A 19,852-nucleotide genomic window follows, 5' to 3' on the forward strand; every position below is an offset into this window, starting at 1 on the left:
GGTCATCCGCGGCCATAATTCTCGGCAAGCCGTCACTGCATCGACTCGCAGGCCATTTGCAGCAAGAATTATTGCGTTTTTCGAGAGTTATGATGGGCCCAGCCGCAACCAACAAACCGGGTAACTGCTCCGAGGTCAAGACGCGCCTATTCCTTTGAGCATCATGCTAATTCGCTTTTTGTCCCCGCCGCTGCTGATGGATTTATTGTTTTTCTTCAGCTGCATCAGCGCACAAAAGTATGCAAATGCGCGATGCGTGTTTCTTTTGCGTCCGGTTGGGAATTTAAAACGGGTGTTGCAACGAAAATTCTACTGTTTTTTAAGGTTCGCGTCCAATTTTTACTCACTTTCCAGTGATTTTCTTGCCTATATTGACTTTCCCACATTTACGGGTTTCACGGGCTTTTGAATTTTGAGTTTTTTCTCCAAATCGATTCAAATTGATCATATAATAAAAATTCGGACACTGTTCAACTTGGCTCGTCAAGAGGAACAACTTTATTGTTGGCCCCAAGATGGTAGGTCAACGTTCAAGGTCACTAAAATCCAAGTATCGAAATTAAACTGACATATAACACCAAAAATTTAAATTTAAAAATGAATATTTTGAAATTTTTAACTTTTATATAAGTCATTTTGCAGAGCACACAAAAGTAAATTAGAAAAGTTAAATTCTAGAATGACTTTTGCCTTAATTTCTTAAAACAAACATAAAAACTAAAAAATTTGTGCTTTTCCTGGTTTTTAAAAAATGTTTGCACGCCCAAATCTCAGCTTGTAATGGTCAGATTTTTAAAACCCTCACACGCTTGACTCGTCTCAACCTCCCCTAGATAGCTGAAGTAGTTTTAGGGTGCCAACCCCCTTTATGCATACCAAAAATTTAAATTTAACAAAATTTTGTTGTTTGCGCCTCACTACGCAAAGGAATTTAGTGTTGATCACCCTGAAATTTCTTTAATACATCGTGGAACGTGAAGAAGAGTCGAGCGGTATGTAGTTTTTGTAAATGCGACTCTTGGAATCCGTGATTTAGCTGACAAACTATATTAAATTGTTCTGATCTCCAAAAGAAAACACGTTTTCCCCAAATCTTAGCATCAGATTTACAAAAAGTGCACAACCCTTTCTGCCCTAGATAGATGAAACAGCTCATTTTGAAATAAAAATCACTAAAGAAGGAGCTTGAAACCTGGGTACTCTCTTTAAAATGCTGCACTCTGAAAAACTATTTTGGCCGATTGGTATGCATTAGATTTCCCCGAAAAAGGAGACGAATATAGTGTTGTATGTATAATTTATTGGGCAATCCAATACTTTTAAATTACATCTAGAAAACCGCCGAAACGGGCGGTCATTCGTGCAGGGGTGGCCGATTCAGGCGCCATCAGATAATGCAGAACAGGGCCATAAACAGGAAATATTTTATACATCTTTTTCCTCTCTGCTTATTTTCCAAGGTTATTTTTACCATTACGTATATACGCGTGCGGAGAGAAGAGCGGCGGCGGCACACACACACACACATATACACAAAACAATTCTCTGCGGTCCATTTCATTTGCATATTCTTCTTTTTACAAAAGCACAACCCCTTCACCTCCTCCACGCGCTCGCTCGCTTTTGGCTCACGACACACGCAGACCCCTGCGCGCCTTTCTTCCTCTCATCCGCCGTTGCCGTAAATATATATTACGCAGAGATCCTTTTTGTAAATTGCTCAGTGCGTGTGTGAGTGCGAGTGCTCTTGCTGCCTGCGAAAATATTATAATTCCGGCCCACTCCTTTCTTTCTTCGGCCTGCTGGGATATCTTTCGAGGTCCACTCGCCACCGCCGCTGCGGACATGAAAAAGGTGTTACTCGAGTGAATACTTAATCAAAATTAATGAATTCTTTTTCTTCCTCTTAAGGGAGCACCCGCGTTGGCTGGCTTTTGGCGCCAGAGAAAATAAATAAAGAATACGCCGGCTCAAGGGCAGGGTCCAAAACTCAAATGATTTCGCACCCCATTATGCCGGCCCATCCATTATGCATGCAAACCAGATTTTTCAAGACTGCTCACCGCAGCAGCGAACAGCGAACCTCTTAACTGCAGCAATTATGCGGCAAGCCTCTTTTATTTCTGAGTTGGAAAAGCTTTAAAGTTTTGCATTTGTCCCCAAGAGTTTTATTGTTTATATTTTAAGGGGTTTTCCCTCAAAGTAACACTAAATTTTTAATTTTGTCAATGTCAATCGATTCCTGTGGTCGAATTAGGATGATCAGCTGTATTACTCGATTAACAAACGTAATAACTGATGCTTTGGTGGATTCTGGTCTGAAAATAAACACAAGAAGAACGCCGGTGACCAATCAGAGAAGAGATTGTTTGGCTCTGATTGGCCAAATCAAGACAGCAGCGCCTCAGTGACAGTCAGCGTAAGCAGCCTTGTCGTTTAAAGAGATACTGCAAAATCCTGAAAAATGCTTGATGCCAATGCATGAAATCATCCCTTAGGATTCAGTTGAAACCAAAATTAAACCAAGGATCAGTTTACATTTTTGAAAAAAGTGGCTGCAAAGTTAGCATGCTTTTCAAATGGTGGGGACTGTCTCCCTACTTGAAATCCTACAACAAAGGGTTTGCCTAAAAGGATTCATGCGCTGTTGGACGAGAGGAATCGAAATCTGCCAAGAAAATGTGGAAATTTTATTGAATTTTTTTCGTACTGTAAAAAGCAGATTTTTATTTTCATAAAAATTCTTTCCAAGTAGCCTATAAAATAGAATAAATGTCAATACCCCTGACGGTGGTTGAAATTTACCACCACAAAGTGCATAGCATACTGTTGGTGCAAACTGCGATTTATGCCAAAGCCATAAACATCGCAAATGCACCTTATTTGCTCCGCGTGCAAATACTGGGCCAAAACGCAACAAAACAAGTAGCCATCAGACGTTTTGGCAGCGGCCACGCAGGAAAAATAGCGGCGAGCACCTCCTCAAAGTGCTCTGGTCGGTCGGTTTTTATTGGATTTCGCGTGTTCCAGCAGTTTTTGGCCAACGCACTGCTGCGGCTGCGGCGGCGGCCTCATATTCATGCATCGAAAAATACGCGCGGCGAGAGGAGCGAACGAGCAGAGTGTATAATACATGACAAGGAGACGAGCGGTGGGATTAGGCATTGTGAAACACGCACTCTGTGTGTGTGTGTGTATATGTATTTTCTCGTTCTCTCTTGACTGCTGCGGCTGCTTGTTTATAGTGCCGCTGCCGGAAAAACGAGAGCGAGGAAAGCGCGCCGAGTGTATGAATGATATTGAGCTGCTGCTGCTGCTGCTGCTGCTGCTGCACCATTGCCACGCACATATATTACACACACTACAGGACAAGAGACCGCACGTTTTTATTTGTACACTCCTACTTGATGGAAACGAGGGAAAGAGCGAATATTATATTGGCATGAATTTTTTAAAGCCTCGTCAGTTTGATCTGGCGGAATGTTTATTTTGGATTCATTTTCCATACAGGACTGCAAAATAACGATTGTTATTTAAAATGCTCTGAAAGGTGGCATACCATTAGAGGTCTCAGCCAGCCGCGCAAGCCGGATTATTATGGGTCACGTGGGTAGCCGCCGGTGAGAAAGGGTCAAATAGGAAAAAATGTCTTAAGCACTATCACTATCAAACTGCTCGTTTGAAATATTGTCAGCCGCGCCAGCCGCCGGTGAAAATGGCCAGCCGCCGCTGCCGGGCAAAAACTTCGTCTAAGCCGCCGCCTTAAATCTCGCGGCTGAGACCTCTACATACCATTATTATATCAAACACAGCGAATTTTGCAACCGTTTAAAATCACTACACTTTTACGGGATTTCTTTGATTTTAAACGAATGAAAATATAATTTTGAATTATTACCTCCACACAATTTGCTTCAATTTGAAACGAAACAATTTTTATTAAAAATCATTTCCAACCAGACGAAAACCATGATTTAATTTTGTTTCTCTTTGTTCGCAGGTGAGTCTGCTGGGACGGTGGCCCCTTTGAAGTGTTTCCGCGAGTCAGCGTGCTCAAACGGTGAGTAAAGAGAAGCACAAACCACTCGGCTGAGAGGATTGAAAGCGCGGAACGTCGACAAATTCGCCCGTTCCGCTTTTCCCCGGGCGACCGTGAGCGTGGCCAACTGAGAAATCAGCACAGACTAATCTCGGCCGACTCGCAGGAGACTTGAATGCAAGCTCTTTGCTTTGCTTTTTGCTTACTCTTTTCTCCGTGTATACCGTATTATTGGAACTGCACCGGCGCTGATAAGAGAGAAAAAGCTTTGAATAGAACGAGACGCGCGCGCGGCGAGTATCAAAAGTAATTGAGTCGTCTCCTTTTACTTCTTTTTGGTCAGGCACACGCTGTGTATATGTGTTCGAGTTGGCTTATCTCCATACAAAAAGTCACCCTCTAATGCGGCGGAAAGCAGGAGAGAAAATTGGATGGCTCGGCGCAACCACCACGTCGCCGTCGCCGTCGACACTCTCCGCGCGGCCTGCAGGTGCAGAGTGGAATTCGGCCGATTTGCTCCGCGCCGCCCGGAAAATCCGCAAATTGAATGCGCCGCTGTTTCGTTTTGCGTTCGAGAAAGGGCTGCGGCGTCTCCGTTTCGAGATGGCTCTCCTGCGATTTTGATAGCATCTTTATACCGGCCTTAAATGCGCTGGGAATAACAAAGACAGTTTTATAACTGCGAGCGAGAGGGTCCTCTTATTTTGCTTATTCTAGTCGGATCCGCCGACGCACTCGTTGCTGCTGCAACAACCCTGGAATTAGCTTTTCCGTGACTTATTTTCGGTGCTTGAGGAATTGTTATAAATTTTAAGATAGCTAGATTTAATTACACAAAACAAGAATTTAAAAAAGGAACTCTCAAAATGGTTTGATGAATTGCTTTAAAAACCTTAAAAAATTAATTGGATATATGGGTGAAAAGGAGAGGACGGGAGAAAATTTGGTTTGAAGGGGAAATGTTTGATAAAACATTTTAAGTATCATAAAAAAATGTGAAATAAGGCATTTCTTGATTAGCATGCAAACTTTTGAGCCGATTTCCTAAAAAATTTAAAGATACTGATTGATACTGAAAAATCCTGGAAAATGCTTGTTGCTAGTGCATGAACTCATCCCACAGGATTCAGTTGAAGCCTAAGTAGCAGCGTAAATATTTTTTTAGAAAAGTGGCTGCAGAGTAAGTATGCTTTTCAAATGGTGAGGACTGTCTCCTTACTTGAAATCCTATTTTATTTCACAACATAGAGTTTCCCCAAAAGGTTTCCTACGCTGTTGGACATATCTCGACGAGAGAAATCGAAATTTGCCAAGAAAATGTGGCCAAGCGTTGTAAATTTAGGAGAAAATTTGATTTTTTTTAATTTTTACAGAAGCTCTTTGAATCTTTTGATTATTAAAAATGTTTTATGGATCAACTGCTTTTTCATCCAAAATTCAAATAATTTTTACTTGTCGCCCTGTATATCGATCCACTTTAAACGGCAACCAGGGAAATTGTTAGCTTTTTCCTCATTTTTAGAAAGTATTACGAGTAAAGGTATAAAAGGCTTTTCACTCTTTTTCTGTAGAGCTTTTCTTTAAAAATGTGCAGGATCGCCAACTTGACCACATCGCTAAATTTTTGTACCTAGCTCCACTAACCAATTCTATTTTCCTTGAAATTTTGCATATTCTTGGAATATGTTGCTTTGGGTCAAAAGAGCCGAGGTCCGAGCGTTTTAATTTGGCCTACAAAGGAGCATAATAATTTCAAAAGGCTATTTTCTCCGTTCGTCAGCAGTATCTAAATCGTTCCATTATTCATATAAACGCGCGCGCCGCGTGCGAGCGAGGCAAGAAGGGCCCTTTTCGCTCTCCTCCGCATATGTATTTCAGCGCGCTAAAACGCACCTATAGCCCTTTCCCATTTCATATTTGGCTGCTCTCACATGACGACGTGCACGCGCCCGCCGCCGCCGCTCTTTTATATTAAAATTCGCCTGTTTTTAGGTGATGGGCCGCGTATGAAGAGAATTTTAATTTTTCCTCCTACGTGTAATATTTCTCGCAGCGGCGGCGGCACCACCACCACCAGATGAAAATACGCGCGCGCTCCACTTCTGCTCGAGGTGAAATTTCAGCAGAAAAGCAAATAATAACACGAGCAGGCGCGTCAGCCCTTTTTCATCTTCTCAGCGGTGGTGGTGCTGGCTGCCGAGGAAATTACACCCAAGAAAAAGTTGGCAAATTTCCTTAAGGTGCGCGAGCACAAATTTCATGGACGCGCATAATAATTTATCATGATGACCCGCCGGCAGGAAGGAGCGTACATAAATTTAGGCTTTTTGCCCCTCGCTGAAAGTTAAACGGCGAAAAATGATGATGGCTGCAAAATACACGCGCCTGCAGGCGTTGAACGGAGATTCGCGGCCTTATTTTCAATTATTTCAGCAAAACCAGTGAAATTTAACCGGAACACATCAGAAAACTAAAAGATTTTCCGCGCTTTTTGACTCGTGCCACGTCGTTTCTGTTAATTCACCAGGGAAACATGCCCCCATTACATAATATCCGTGGTTGCTGTTCTAATACGTGGTTTCTATAAAAATATTAGACGCACGGAACTTGGCACAAATGTTTTTGACTTCCGAGTAGTGAAATATTGGAACGAAATGCCAAATACACTTAAATCTTGTTCAACAGTTCAGTTCCCATCGCTTTGCAGTGCGTATGTGTTCGCATATTTTTAAAGTGTTGAACATTCTAGTTTGCGCCCATTCCGACATTGCTCCCAGGAGCAAGGTTTTATCAAGTAGTTTGCCAGGAATGGTGCCCTTTCTCACTTCATTTTTACTTTTGACTTGTCTTTTTGATGTATTTGTATATTTTTATTTAAGTGAGAATAAACATCTACATATTTGCAACGGCTATTCCTGGAAATCGATTAGCGGAATGGATCAAGCGGCTATTTCACTGATACGCGCTTTGAAAAACGAATAAAATGTTGAAAATCAAGAAAATCATCAAGTTAATATCTTTTTATTTTCTTTTGGCTAGGCATTACTTAAAAAATACATAATATTTTGCATGAGTAATTATTAGTTATACATTATGAATTATTTTTTTAAGCGAAAATCGATTTAGAAATAAAACTTTCGTGTTTGAACCCGCAGATCTCTGCATAATACGTGTATATAGCATTTACTTGTACTATACACAGCGATACACACCGCTTTTTACATTCTTTCTTTTCCCCATTTTTCGCATTTACAAAGTCATTAATTTTTTGTCTGCCTCCTTAAATATACAAAAGCATCTGTCACTGCTGCCGCTGCGTTATGGGAGGATACTCTTTTTAATCTACGTGCCGAGCGTCGAGCGCCGCGTATTTTTACAATCCTTGATGACGACGCTTACAAGTGAGGAGAAAAAGAAAAACAAGGATGCGCTCGACGAATGAAATTCATGGACCTGCTGAGCGGCGGCGGAGGTTTTTTATTATCACCTCAGCAGCGCTCAGTGTGTGCAATCTCGAATGGCATTAGACTCGCGCTCGCTCTCCTTTTGCTGCCGCGCTGATTGTTTCTTTATGGTTATTGCGCTTGTGAGACCCGCCGCCATCCGCCAGTCAGGAAATATGCAGTTTCTCTTCCCACTTCCGAGCCTGCAATAATAAATAAAAAACAACGACCTGCGTGCGCTTAATATGCACCAAAATTATTTCTTCGGGCCAGCTGCGGCAAAAATTATATTTGAGTCGTGATTGCGCCGCTGTCCTTTTTCTTAATCAACCTCTCCAATCATCGGAAAGTTGATTAGCACGATGGGTAGTTAAAAAGCTGTCCTTGCCTCCCCGAAGGCCCGATGGCGCGCAATATGGGACGTAAAGCAAGATTGGTCATTAATTTTTGTCTCTCTCTCTTCACGGTACATATAGCGCACGCGAGTTTATTAAAGAAAGCAAGCGTCTCATATCTCTTTCTCGTCGGCTTTTGTGTCATTTCTCGGCCACATAAGTCTGACATTAATTAGCTCGGAAGTGTAAGCCATACGATTTTTTATTTGCCCCGAGACCGACCGACCGACCGACCAAAGTCGCAGCCGCAGACTTTTATTGACCCACGGAGATCAGAGGTTGCGCATGGAAATTAATTTCGGGGCTTTAGCGGCGGAATGATGGTTATGATGCTCCCTAACTACGAACAAAGTACCCTCCGAGGGGCTGCAATTAGCTCAGTCATTCGCCTGCGATTTATTCGTCTCAACGATGAAAGCGAATCTTTGCTGTTCAGGTGACGGAACGGTCCATCCCAGATGACTCACGTTTCTTTCCGCTTACTCACAGGGTGGTTGAGGATGAATGAATGCTTTGGAAAAGTTCATCAGCATAAAATACACTTCACCGTGGCTATTCTCCTTGCAACGTTTTTCCAAGCAATTGCAGTGCGATATCAAATATTTTTTCACGCGAAATTTTTTTCTTTGAACCAAGGTCTAGACAACATTTTAGACCACTAGATAGCCGAATGGTTTTGAGGGTGATCAACCCTCATCCCCCTTTCACAACAATGCCATGTGATCAAATAGGGAAAATGCATGTCAATTAAAGTGACTGTCATATGGTGTACAGCACATTTACTACCTATTTCCCGAATTTTTCAAAGCAGAATCCGAATAAACTAGTTTAATTGTGTAATTGGGTGCTGGTTACTGGGAATAAACGCCTCTGCGATTTTTACCAATAATATTTAATCCACACACATAAACAATCAAATCATGAAATTTCCGGCTTGGTTCCCAGTACGACAGACTAATTCATCTATCATATTTTCCTGAATTTTATCACGAGCATGCAACCAGCAGCGGGTCGTGCGTAGGGACAACTCACCATCCGTCGCACCACACGCGGATCTGCTTCTTCTTTTCCGCTTCCAACTAGTCAAAAAACAGAATCCCTAAGAGATTCCTCGTCAGCAGTTTAATTGATGAATTTCTGCCAAGTTCAAATGAATGCTGACTAGGTCAAGAGGATAGCAAACAAGGCAACCGTTTTTTTTGCACATTCCCCGAAAACTCTTCACGTTAACAGGACTCGAAATCCAAGCTCTCAGAGCAAATAAAATGCTGTTCCACCTAGCTGCCGCTCTTTCATCCTGGCGTGTTTTTGCGCGAGTACATAAACACTCATAAGAGTTAATGTAATTACAAATTTATAATTGAATGCCGCTGTAAACGTAAGCAAGCAAGCAAGCGTGCACATTCATACATATAATCATACACGCGCGCAGCACTCACAAAGATACACACAGCAGCAGCAGCAGGAGCAGCAGCAGGAGAGAGGCAACTTGTTATTCTCTTCATCCAAAGAAGAGTTGGCTGAGTGTACATACAGTGGAGCGGCGCGCATAGAGAGAAATATTAATGATATGTGTATCTTTCCTGGCAGCTATTTCATCTGTGTGCATCGCTAATGCCTCGAGCGAGCGAACGAGCGAGAGAGCGAAAGGAGCAGCAGCAATTCTTAATGAATACGTAAGATGCTCATGATTAAAGAAAACTTTACAATCAATTAAATTATCCGGCAGACGCGGGGTGTGTTTGCGCACAGTACACACACCTCTCGAAAATTGCGTGGGACGAGTACGAGAAGGAAATTGCCAATTTTTTTCTCCTTAGATTGCAGGAAAATTAAATAGAAAATAGCAAAGCTCGAACGAAGCAAGGGAGGTGGCAACCCTTTCGTTCTTGCTTTCTTTCTGTCTTCTCTCCACGGCTGTCGTGTCTAATTTTCCAAACAAAGGAGGGAATAAAGAAAGAAAGAAAGTCGTCAAGTTGAATTATTGCATTGCGTCAAACAATTAATGTAGTCGCCCGGCCGGCGAAAATAGCGTCGCCCACTGCTGCTGCCGCTGCTTAATTTTTATTCCGCAGAAAAGGGGTAGCAGCGAGAAAGAAAGGGGCACGCGCGAGGGAATAAATAAGCCCTCCTTGCGAACGAACGAACGAACGAACGAGACTATGGTGCTGGAGACGACGACGATTCTTCTTTCTCACTGCGCACACCACCGTCGTCCGCGTATACACAAGTATTAAAAGCGTATGCCCGCTCGTCTCACTATGAGAGAGAGAAAGCAAGCAAGTCGAGTGTGACGCTAGACAATAAAATTGTGTCGCCTGGTAAACCTCTTTGTTTTTAATTTGATAGAGAAAGAGAGGCTGAATTTTTCGCCAAACAGGCGTCATACACACAAAGAGGAAAGAGGAACGTGGAATGCTAGCGCTGTTGGATGATGATATTTATTGGTGCGGTTGCGACACAACAAAACACCAAAAAGGAATTAAAATTTTGGCTCTTGTTTGTATTTTACTTCATTCTGTTCATTCACAGGTTAGTTAATAATTGACAATTAGAACTTTGCAAGAGGCAATCACGGTTGTTTCTCCCTTAGGGCACGACTCCATCTTGCCACCCCTCTACCTGCTCCGCAACAAATTAGTAATTGCTTCATTTAACAAACAGAGGCAGCACAGAGTTTGCGGGGATGACTTTCTTCTCTTAATGATAATCACAATATTTCTTTTTGCCTCTTTGTTCCGCACAAATGAGTTTAGGTTGGGTTAATGCCTCCATTTGCGAGCAGAAAAACGGCAAGTTTGCTGCAATTAGTAACGAATTCCGTTCTCTCTCTCTCTCTCTCTCTCTGTGAGTCGTGAGAATAATATTGCACTTTGGCGCTCCTCAAATTAACTTTCGAACGCCTGCAGTTAGACAGCGCCGCACGACACGGACCGTGCGCCAGTGTGTACACTTAATAAGAGGAGAGAATAATGTTTTGTTATTTCTTCATCTCCTTGTGCTGCCTGCGCTCATTTGCCTGCAGTGCAGCCGGCAAGACAAATTAAACCTTTTCCCTCTCTCTCTTGCTCGCCTGCTGCCGAAATTCGCCTCCCTGCGCCTGCTTTTATTTTCTCGCAATTTGCAATGACGCCACGCCGCTTCCGAATAACCCCATTCTTTCGCGCGCGCAGCGTTTGCCTTCGGGACAGTGATCCTTCTGCGTGCATCAGCGGAAGAGTAGCAAGTTTGGGTCTTCGGGGCATTGCCCAAACTTGTTTACAAGACTGACTGCACTTGGAAATCAGTGAAAGGGGCAGCTGAGAGAGAAATCCAGAGCAGGAAATTTATTGTTCAGCCAAGAATGACGGGTTGAAATTTCAGTTCGATTCAATTATTAGAAAAAAGCAGCTTTCCACGCAAACAAGACTTTCGTTGCGGTGCGGAAGGAATTGTTTTGCAACTGCAGAAAGGCGGGCGATTTCGCATGTAAAAGCGGCGTTGTTTTTATTGCCGGGAACCGTGTTTGCGGGGTCACTCCATACATACAAAGATGTGGCTTATGCTAAGCGAGCAAGGAACTCTCCTCACTGCGTCATACTCTCTTGGCTTCAATAAAATTTTATTTAGCCAGCCCGGCTAGCGAAACAAAGAAGTGAGCCGCCACAATATGATAATTGCACTGTGGAGACGCTCTCGAGATAAACGCGAGGAACACGGATACATGCTGCTTTGTGCCCGTCCGCAAGACCAGCAGCAACAAAAGGCCCGAGTTATTCTTTTTGAATGACCGCAGATCTCGGTCCGGCCTTAAAATTAAAAATAATTGCCCGGGAGAAGCGCAGCACTTGCGGAAATTCGTTACAGCATCAAAATAACGCAGTGGCAAATTGCATGTTTACTCGGCGTGTTGTCTCATAACAAGGTAATTTTATTCAGCTGGAATTAAAACTACTGCTTCCCTTAAAAATGAAACATTTAGTTCTTCACAAAATGAATTGATAATTTGTACAGTTCCACGCAGGCATCAAAATTCATGCTGCCTCTCTTCCCGGAATTTATCACTTCAACTTGTTCATTTACCTGCTGCTACATTCCCCCATCGCTTTCAAAATGAAAGAAGCGGGGTGACGGGCGAGGAATTTGCTCTGCAGGGGGAAATTTGTCGTCGGCGAGCCTTTTTATTTCCAGCACTTGTCGATACATTTGCTCATTCAGCGCGGCGGTGGCGGTCTTAGAAAAACAAAAACAGGTACAGCGCCGAGTGAGAAGCACTTTGTCGCTTTCGCCCTCGTGAGAAATGGGCGCCAAAAGGTGAATTTATTCTTTTCTGTTTAACGTGTCGCCCGTCCGCCCGCGCGGCGTTTATTTTAAGCCGCTTTTCCCCCCGCCCGAGTGAAAAAGGCTGGTGCAAATTTGCGTATTAAAACAGCCATCGCACGCCTAAAGAAGAAAGAAGGCGAGCACGAGCAGTAAAGTCGGCTGTGTTTTGTTACACACCCCGTAAGGTGTGAGCAGACTTTGTGAAAACGGCTGCTTTGTCTTCTCGCGTGTAAAGGGTGACGGAAAAGACATCAGCTGCACAAACAAAGACTTAAAACACACAGCCAGCGAGCCGGCCCTTTCGTCTTGACTTGCTATTACTTATTATTTCCCGGCGCAAAAGAGGCAGTAAAGAAGACGTGCGCATCCTTTTTTCAGCCTCCAAACAAAAGTTTTAGCAGCAAATAAAGTCCAATCAACTGGTTGCGTCCGGCAGCAGTTCGTTCTCACCCGCAATTTGCCAATTATCGCCTTTTGTTCGCTGCAAATCGGAGAGAGAGGAGCAGGCAAAAGTTGGCTGATGCGGCGTTTTTTTAAAACTACATCGAAAGAGTCTGCCTCACTTTTCCGCGGTCATTGAGCTAATGAAAAGGAAAAATCACAAGTCTAGAGCATTTCTAAGGCACGGACTTTCCTAAATTTGATCTCTTTATTTATTATTCTTTTGGTGATTAACAAAGTTTTCATTAAAATAACAAACAGAAAGCACTGACAAAAGGGATGAAATCGCATCACCCCTTGGCAGTGCAGCCCGATTGACGCCGCGCTGGGCCGTTTGATTAGCTAAAGCCGAGGGTCTAGGTGGCGCACGGCTCATTAAGCAGGTAAATTGCCTCGGGCGAGAAATCACCTGCCTGCCGCAGCGACAAACTCGCTGCCACCCGAGCATTAGACGCGGAATTAGCCACTGATGGCAACCACTTCACTTCGGAGTGCGGGGGAAGGAAGGAAGGTGTGCGCTGCGCCGCTGAATTTCGCACAGCCACGGCAATCACGATAAATAACCCTCGGGATCGCATTAATCCGGTCCCCGAATAACGTCGACCGGAGAGCCTTGTCTTCAAAACCCTTGATTAGCGGTGCGAAGGGAAGGGAAGGGGAGGCCGGGAAATTGGCTTTTAAATACTTTTCTAATTTAAAAAATAAATGACTCGGAATCTTTTTTCTCCCAAGACTATGGAATTTAATTTTTGACCCTGCCCATCGATTTTTGAAGGCCAAGTTAGGTTAGGCAGCCAAATTACTCCGTCGAAAATTCGACACGACGTGCTTAAATGGGTGAAAACCGTTCGTTTAGCGGTTTTTGGTTTGAATGCCAGCGACCAATCAGAGGCTGCTGGCTGACCTACTTTCCACTGGCTGTCGCTGTGGCGCTGCTGTCTCGGTCTGGCCAATCAGAGTGAACCAATCCCTTCTCTGATTGGTTGCCGGCGTTCTTGAGCCTAGGTTCAGACCAAAAACCACCACAGTAATGGTTTTTAAGTTTCTACTGATTTTTGGCACTTCATTTTTAATTTTAAACCAATTGATTCAGCTGTCTTACCAAATTTTACCCTCAGGAATCGATTAGCACCGTCGAAAATGAATTATCAGTGTACTCAACCTTTTCTGTTAGCTCTAATTGTAAATGAATTAAATTTTAGTTTAGGAATTTAAAGATAAACCCAATTTTTCGGGGATTTTTGCAACAATTTTGAGATTTACAATTCAATCTTCTGATTTTGAGAAGAAATCAATTTTATACTTCCCTTTTGGAGCATGTTGTAGACTCAATGAGTCAGCCTTTTCAGGGAAACATCACACAAGCCCATGTGTATCACGGTAAATCCCGTTTGTGTATTGTTTTTGCAGTTGCGCGGGTGTTTGTGCGTTGTCCCCAGCTTGATTTACCTTTGGTGCTGCGTCGGAGGTTCTCTCTCTCTCTCTCTCATTCTCTCTCTCTTTCTCTCTCGTCGGCTAGAAGCAATGCAGTCGAAGCACTTTGCGGTCGGCCCAGCGCACAAAAGGGAAGACAATAAGTGTGTGCGCGGCGGTCGGTCAGCCAGCAAGCGAGTTAGTTGAATTACTTGAAATATTTGGCTGCATGCTTAATAGCATCGCCAGGCCTGCCGTCCAACCAGCCAACCAGCCGGAGCAGCCGGCCATCGGCGTCCTTCTTAATAACCCCTCCCGAAGAATGTTTAGAAACAATTTGAAAGCCAAAACTTCTTCATTCTTAGTCGGTGCGGAGAGAAGAGAGAGAGTCGGCAAATGAACAAACCTCGAAAACCTTGCTCTGCTCGCCTGCTGTTCCTGCGGTCGGCGCGTCCAGTATTAGGCATACACACACACACACACACAAGCCTGCGTGATTAAATTTTATCGTTGCCATTTCGGCTGCGAATAAATACCTTGCCGTTTTTCTGTACTTTCCGTCAAAAATTTGGACATGAATGCGGTGCGTAATTAAAACGAAATAACACAACATTGCACGAGAGCAGCCGAGTTGTGCTGTTGTTGCCGATTTCGTGTGGTCCCGGCGCTCGTGCCTGTCGGTTTTGTTTCGCACTTAACGAATAGGACAGTTTAAATTCAATTTTTGATGATCGGTATGGCGAAGAGAGGCTATGTTGGTACCAAAAATCTAGATAAAATAATTCAAATAAATTGGACTGACTCGTTTGTAAGAAAAGCCATTTATGCGAAATTGATTTGAATGTGGAAATGTGTAATTATGCTTGTTTTATTGTTGGTCGGAAACGAGGAGCAACGCCACACAGCCAGCCATCGCGCTGTTTGATGACCGGCCGATTGCCTCTTGTGCATTTGTAATTCGAAGCTCGCTCGTTCGCTGCCTGCGATGTAAATAAATACATATTTCCATGCGTGTGTTGGCCTGCTTTTTCAGTTAAAAGCACGAATCGGCAATTAAACACGTAAAACTGTGGCTGAATGATCATTATTATGGCTTGATTTGCATCCGCAAGCGCGCGTGTTTGATGACTGCGTGCGTGTAATTTTTCTCGCATAAGTGCCGGGTATTAATTAATGCGCGGGTGTTGGCGATTAAATTCCGTTGATTTGACCAATTTCCGCTGCCGACGCCGCGCAAACATGGCAGTCGGGCACCTTTCGCGGCCCCCGAGGGCGTGGGGGCGGCTCGGGAAGAGTGCCCGGGGCAATAAAATAATTTAGTCAAGTGCTATCAAGCAGCAACAAACACGCGGCCCGTGCAATACGTGCACCAGATAGACCCTCCCGCGCGCGCGGCCTCTTATAAAAATTCATTTTAATAGCAAAAACAAGCGCGGCGGCGGCAACCTCGGCGGGCGGACCGCTATGATATGCGTGCGAGCCTATTTTTTATCCCGCGTGTATGTGTGTGTGTGTATATATACATGCTTTTGTCAGCGTAAATGCAATAACCGCAAAGTGCTCGCCGCGCGCGCGTTATATATCAGCCGCGCGCGTGTCTGCTGATATTGCCGCGCCGAACGAACGAACGAACGAACCGGCGCAGCTTTTTGGCCGACCAACAACAAGCAGGGAAAAACACACCTTTTGCTCTCCACTGACACCGCAGCTGCCGGCACCGCGATGAGAAATCGGCCCCGTAATTTACTGCTTAAAAGTGCAATCTCGTCCTGCGAAATGCGAACATGTGTGTGTGTTGGTTTTTTATTGCTATCACACCTCCAACGCAGTGATGCATCGTTCCCCAGCGTACGCATTGCTCTTTAAATTTTCTCCCGCAGGAGAAGTGCCCTGATGTGAAATTAAAACTTGTTTATTTAAAGCAGCATTTAAACACAGACAGTAGAAAACTATTGTCTCTATTTCTTCTCCTTTCAATTACAAAAAAATGAATTAGGGGTGAGGGTGAAACCCTTATGGCTCGTCAGAGAGCATCAAGACCAGTTGAATGGTATTTAGCTTTTGCATTTCTGACCAGCAGAAGCCGAGTTCTCGCTTTCACTTCGTATTTTGATTTTTGACTCTAAGCCCGGTTTTGAACTTTAACCTGAAATGTCTCAAAAACTGAAAAAGTATCACCGTCGCAAAATACGTTCTGAGATATGGTTGATAATGCTTTTTCCACAAAACCCAAAAATCCGAGAATGTACTAAAAGTTTAGGTTCGAAAACTTTACTAAAGTTTCTTTGAGTTACCAGCACCAACAGAATAGAAATCAAGATGGTGATATGATTGGAAATAAGTCATCCGATTTATTTAAAATATTGCTGATTCCGTCCAGATTTTTTTTAAATATTGTCCTGAAAAAATAAAAGATTTTAACCTCTCCAAGCAAAACGTCAAAAATATTTATTCTGGAAATCAAAAGTTGAACATTTTTTAACTTGCCTTGGTCAGCTGATTCCAAAAATGTTTTTTATTTTCAAAATTGGATTATTTTTCTCAAAGCTATGTTGTTTTAAAAAAATCTAGCAATTTTTCGAACAAAACAAAAGTATTTTAATAGCATCCCTTTTTAAGCAATATTACTAAATAAAATATACTAATTTCATCATAGACATCCGAGAAAAAAAATCACCTTCCATACGGTCAATTTGTGAAAAGCCACGATCTGTTTGTTTTTGCTGAGGGGGGAAAGTCAGGCTCAATCATTGGCGTGTAAAACAGAGCACATATCAGATAAATGAGCCGGTCTGTCTCTCATCTGGTTGAAATCTCGCCGCCTCTCTTGCTTCCATGCGCGCGCGTGTAATAACAGTAATTTCCACGACTAATATTAAATTTTTTCCACGCCGTTTGGTGGGTAATATTTTTTATTACGGGGGTGACCCCTGGCTGCATGTGCGTTTGCAGCAAAGCGGCAGGAGCGTTTTATTAAATAAAACCCACCGACCGACCGACACAACACTCTCGAGCCTAAAAGCCCTCTCTCGCTCCGTATGCGTGTGTGTGTGTGTGTTTATCTATATATAATACGACACGCGGGCGGCGACAAACACACATGCAATACTTCATACATATTATAAGAGTGGTGCAAAGTGCCAAGGTGGTTTAATAATCCGCCGGCCGAAACACACAACAAACAAACGACATGGCTGGGGCGGCGCAACCAGCGTGCGAGGTGCGTGAAGGCAAAGTGGCGTGTGATTTACGCCCTCTCCACTACAATTCTGTCTCTGAAAATGGCCATATGATGTCGGCGAAATCGGCACATTTGCCAGTAGGACTTATCATGTTATATTGTTTAATGTTGACCACAAATAATATTTTAAACAAAACTTGCTGAAATTGGCTAGAATTATTTGGCAACTAAATAAGTTGATTATTCTATCTAAAAAATAAAATCTATATTCGTAAATTTTATTATTTACGTACATTTGGTTAAAGATTTTTAAATTTACTCTTTAGTTAAATGAAATTGGTGATTTTGCCACTTTATTTTAAGCCCACCTCAAGCCGCAAGCCACTTAAAAATTGTTTATTTCCGTTGCTCTTATTTTGTTAAGACTTTTCCTCATTTATTTGAGGTTTGAGTCTTTCAACTCTCTCAAATGATGGAAATTAATATTATTACATTTGATTTTCAGAGTAATTACAACACTCCAAGCACCGTTTATTTACATAATTAAAATATGTCCACATCTGTTTAATTTAAAATGTCATGATAGAAAATTTCACTAAACCACCTACCTGAGGTTTAAATAAAAGCGATTTATAAAAATATCGTTGCCGTCTGAATTTCCCATCTTGGCTAAATTGCAAATTGGCGTAAAAAAAGGTTAACACGGCGCCATTGCGAGCAATTAGCGTCTCGGCGGCGGCGTGTTGTCGGTTGTTGGACTCGGTCATAAATCATGCTGCTGCTCCGCACCTTGACGTGCGCCGTTTTGTGCGCGCGGCTGAGTGTTTACATCGGTGGCACAGCTCCCCCATGAGCTGCTGCATCGGCCCGGCAAATACCTTTTCTAATAAAACTAACTGATGATCCGCCCGCCCGCCCGCTCGCTGCCTGCCTGCCTGCAAAAACGGCGCCGGCGGCAGATGTGTCGGCGCAAAAACTACGTGATATCGGCGGTGTAGGTGCTGCCGTGAGGGGAGAAATGATGGCATGATGGTGGTGTCGGGCTAACCAGCCTGCCTGATTGAAAACAAAAGCGTGCGCGACCCACTAACGCCTCTCGTTATCAAAATGATGTTCTAATTCTTCCCACGCAATGAATTTCCATGCTCATCTTCATTCATGTGGAAAATATTTGGTTTCATTGATTAAACAAGTAATATTTAATTATAAGAGCACTGGAATTTCAATTTTGGCTGTGCCAATCGATTCCTGAGGGTTGAATTAGGATAGGTAGCCAAATCACTTGGTCGGAAAGCCGTTATTTTGGCGGTTTTTGGTCTGAACCTAGGCGAGTAATCAGAGAAAGGAGCAGTGTTCTCTGATTGGCTGTTTGACGCAGCGACAGCCAGTGCGAGTGGCTTGTAGATTTGCCGCTTCTACTGGTTGTCGTTGTGGCGCTGCTGTCTCGACTTAATAGTAAATCAGAGAGAACCACTCCCTTCTCTGATTGGTCGAATCTCCGACCGATTGATTCGGCTGCCTAACCTGATTCGACCCTGAGGAATCGATTGGCCCTGCCAGAAATGAAGTCCCAGTGCTGCATTAAAAGATTACGAAGGAAAATGCTCAGGTGAGTGAGTGCATCAAGTTCAATAACAAATATGCAACCCGCAGGTCATTTGCGCTGAGCAAATTGCCTATACTCTATTATGGGCCATATTCATGCAACTTTTTCGTGGTTTTCTTCTCGATTGGAAGGAAAACTCCGTCATGGCCGTTATGTTTGAAGTCTCACGGTTAAATAATTTTAATTATTGTGGTTTGTTTAATATTTGGCCATTACCCACATTTGTGTTTGTTTAGTAAAATGTTGTTGTTACAAAGATCATTCCACTCCTTGAGTTTCTCTTTTTAAAGTCATTCATTGTTCAGGGTTCAGGACGGACGACAAATTCTTCCAAGGTAATATTTATTCATTTGGGTTTGTGTTTCAAAAATTGTTTAATTAGATTTAGTAATAAAATACATTTTTAAGGTTCTCTCGCATAGAATTAAAATTAAATAAACACGGTAACACACCTATTTCGTTAAAATTCCTTGTGTTCTTAGATACAATTGAATCCGGTATGAAATTAGGTCCAATGTTGTCTTGATAACCTCAAACATAGTCATTACTTTGGACTTGTCATGATGTTTACTAACGCGACAATAATTTTGAGTCACAGTCTACGTTGCGCCTCCAAAGAGTGAGCACTTCGGTTTTTTATATCCTGAGGTTTTAAGTCACCGCAAGCGAGAGTAAGTCCTGAGTTTTAATTTTCTGGTTTGGCATATCCGGTTGAAAATTAAATCATTTTTATCTTTATGCAGAATTTCATCAAATTGTAGCTGTTTTGGATTAAAATGTTCTCTTAACATAGAGTGAGAACGTTAAAGAATTTGTGTTACGTAAAAATGTTTGTGCTCAAAACATTGAAGCATTCTAATCTTTGATGCAGGTTTGAAAGCTCAAATGATTGCATCTTTTAGTGAAATATTGGAAGGAATTTTTCTTATCTCTATTAAACGAGACCAGACTTGATGCTCCTTGCTCAATAACCGTAATTTATTTATTAGAGAAAGTTTTTAAGTCACAGGAGTGCCTTATTTTATGAAATAT

The 19,852-nt window shown here is 42.8% G+C and overlaps 1 protein-coding gene across 4 annotated transcripts in view; it reads left to right on the forward strand.

Moving 5' to 3' along the window:
• Nucleotides 1–19,852, forward strand: part of zfh1 (Zn finger homeodomain 1) — a 243,756-nt gene that overhangs the window by 209,794 nt on the left and 14,110 nt on the right. The window lies entirely within an intron of this gene.

Source organism: Cloeon dipterum, chromosome 2, assembly GCF_949628265.1.
Source record: "Cloeon dipterum chromosome 2, ieCloDipt1.1, whole genome shotgun sequence".
Taxonomy (NCBI): domain Eukaryota; kingdom Metazoa; phylum Arthropoda; class Insecta; order Ephemeroptera; family Baetidae; genus Cloeon; species Cloeon dipterum.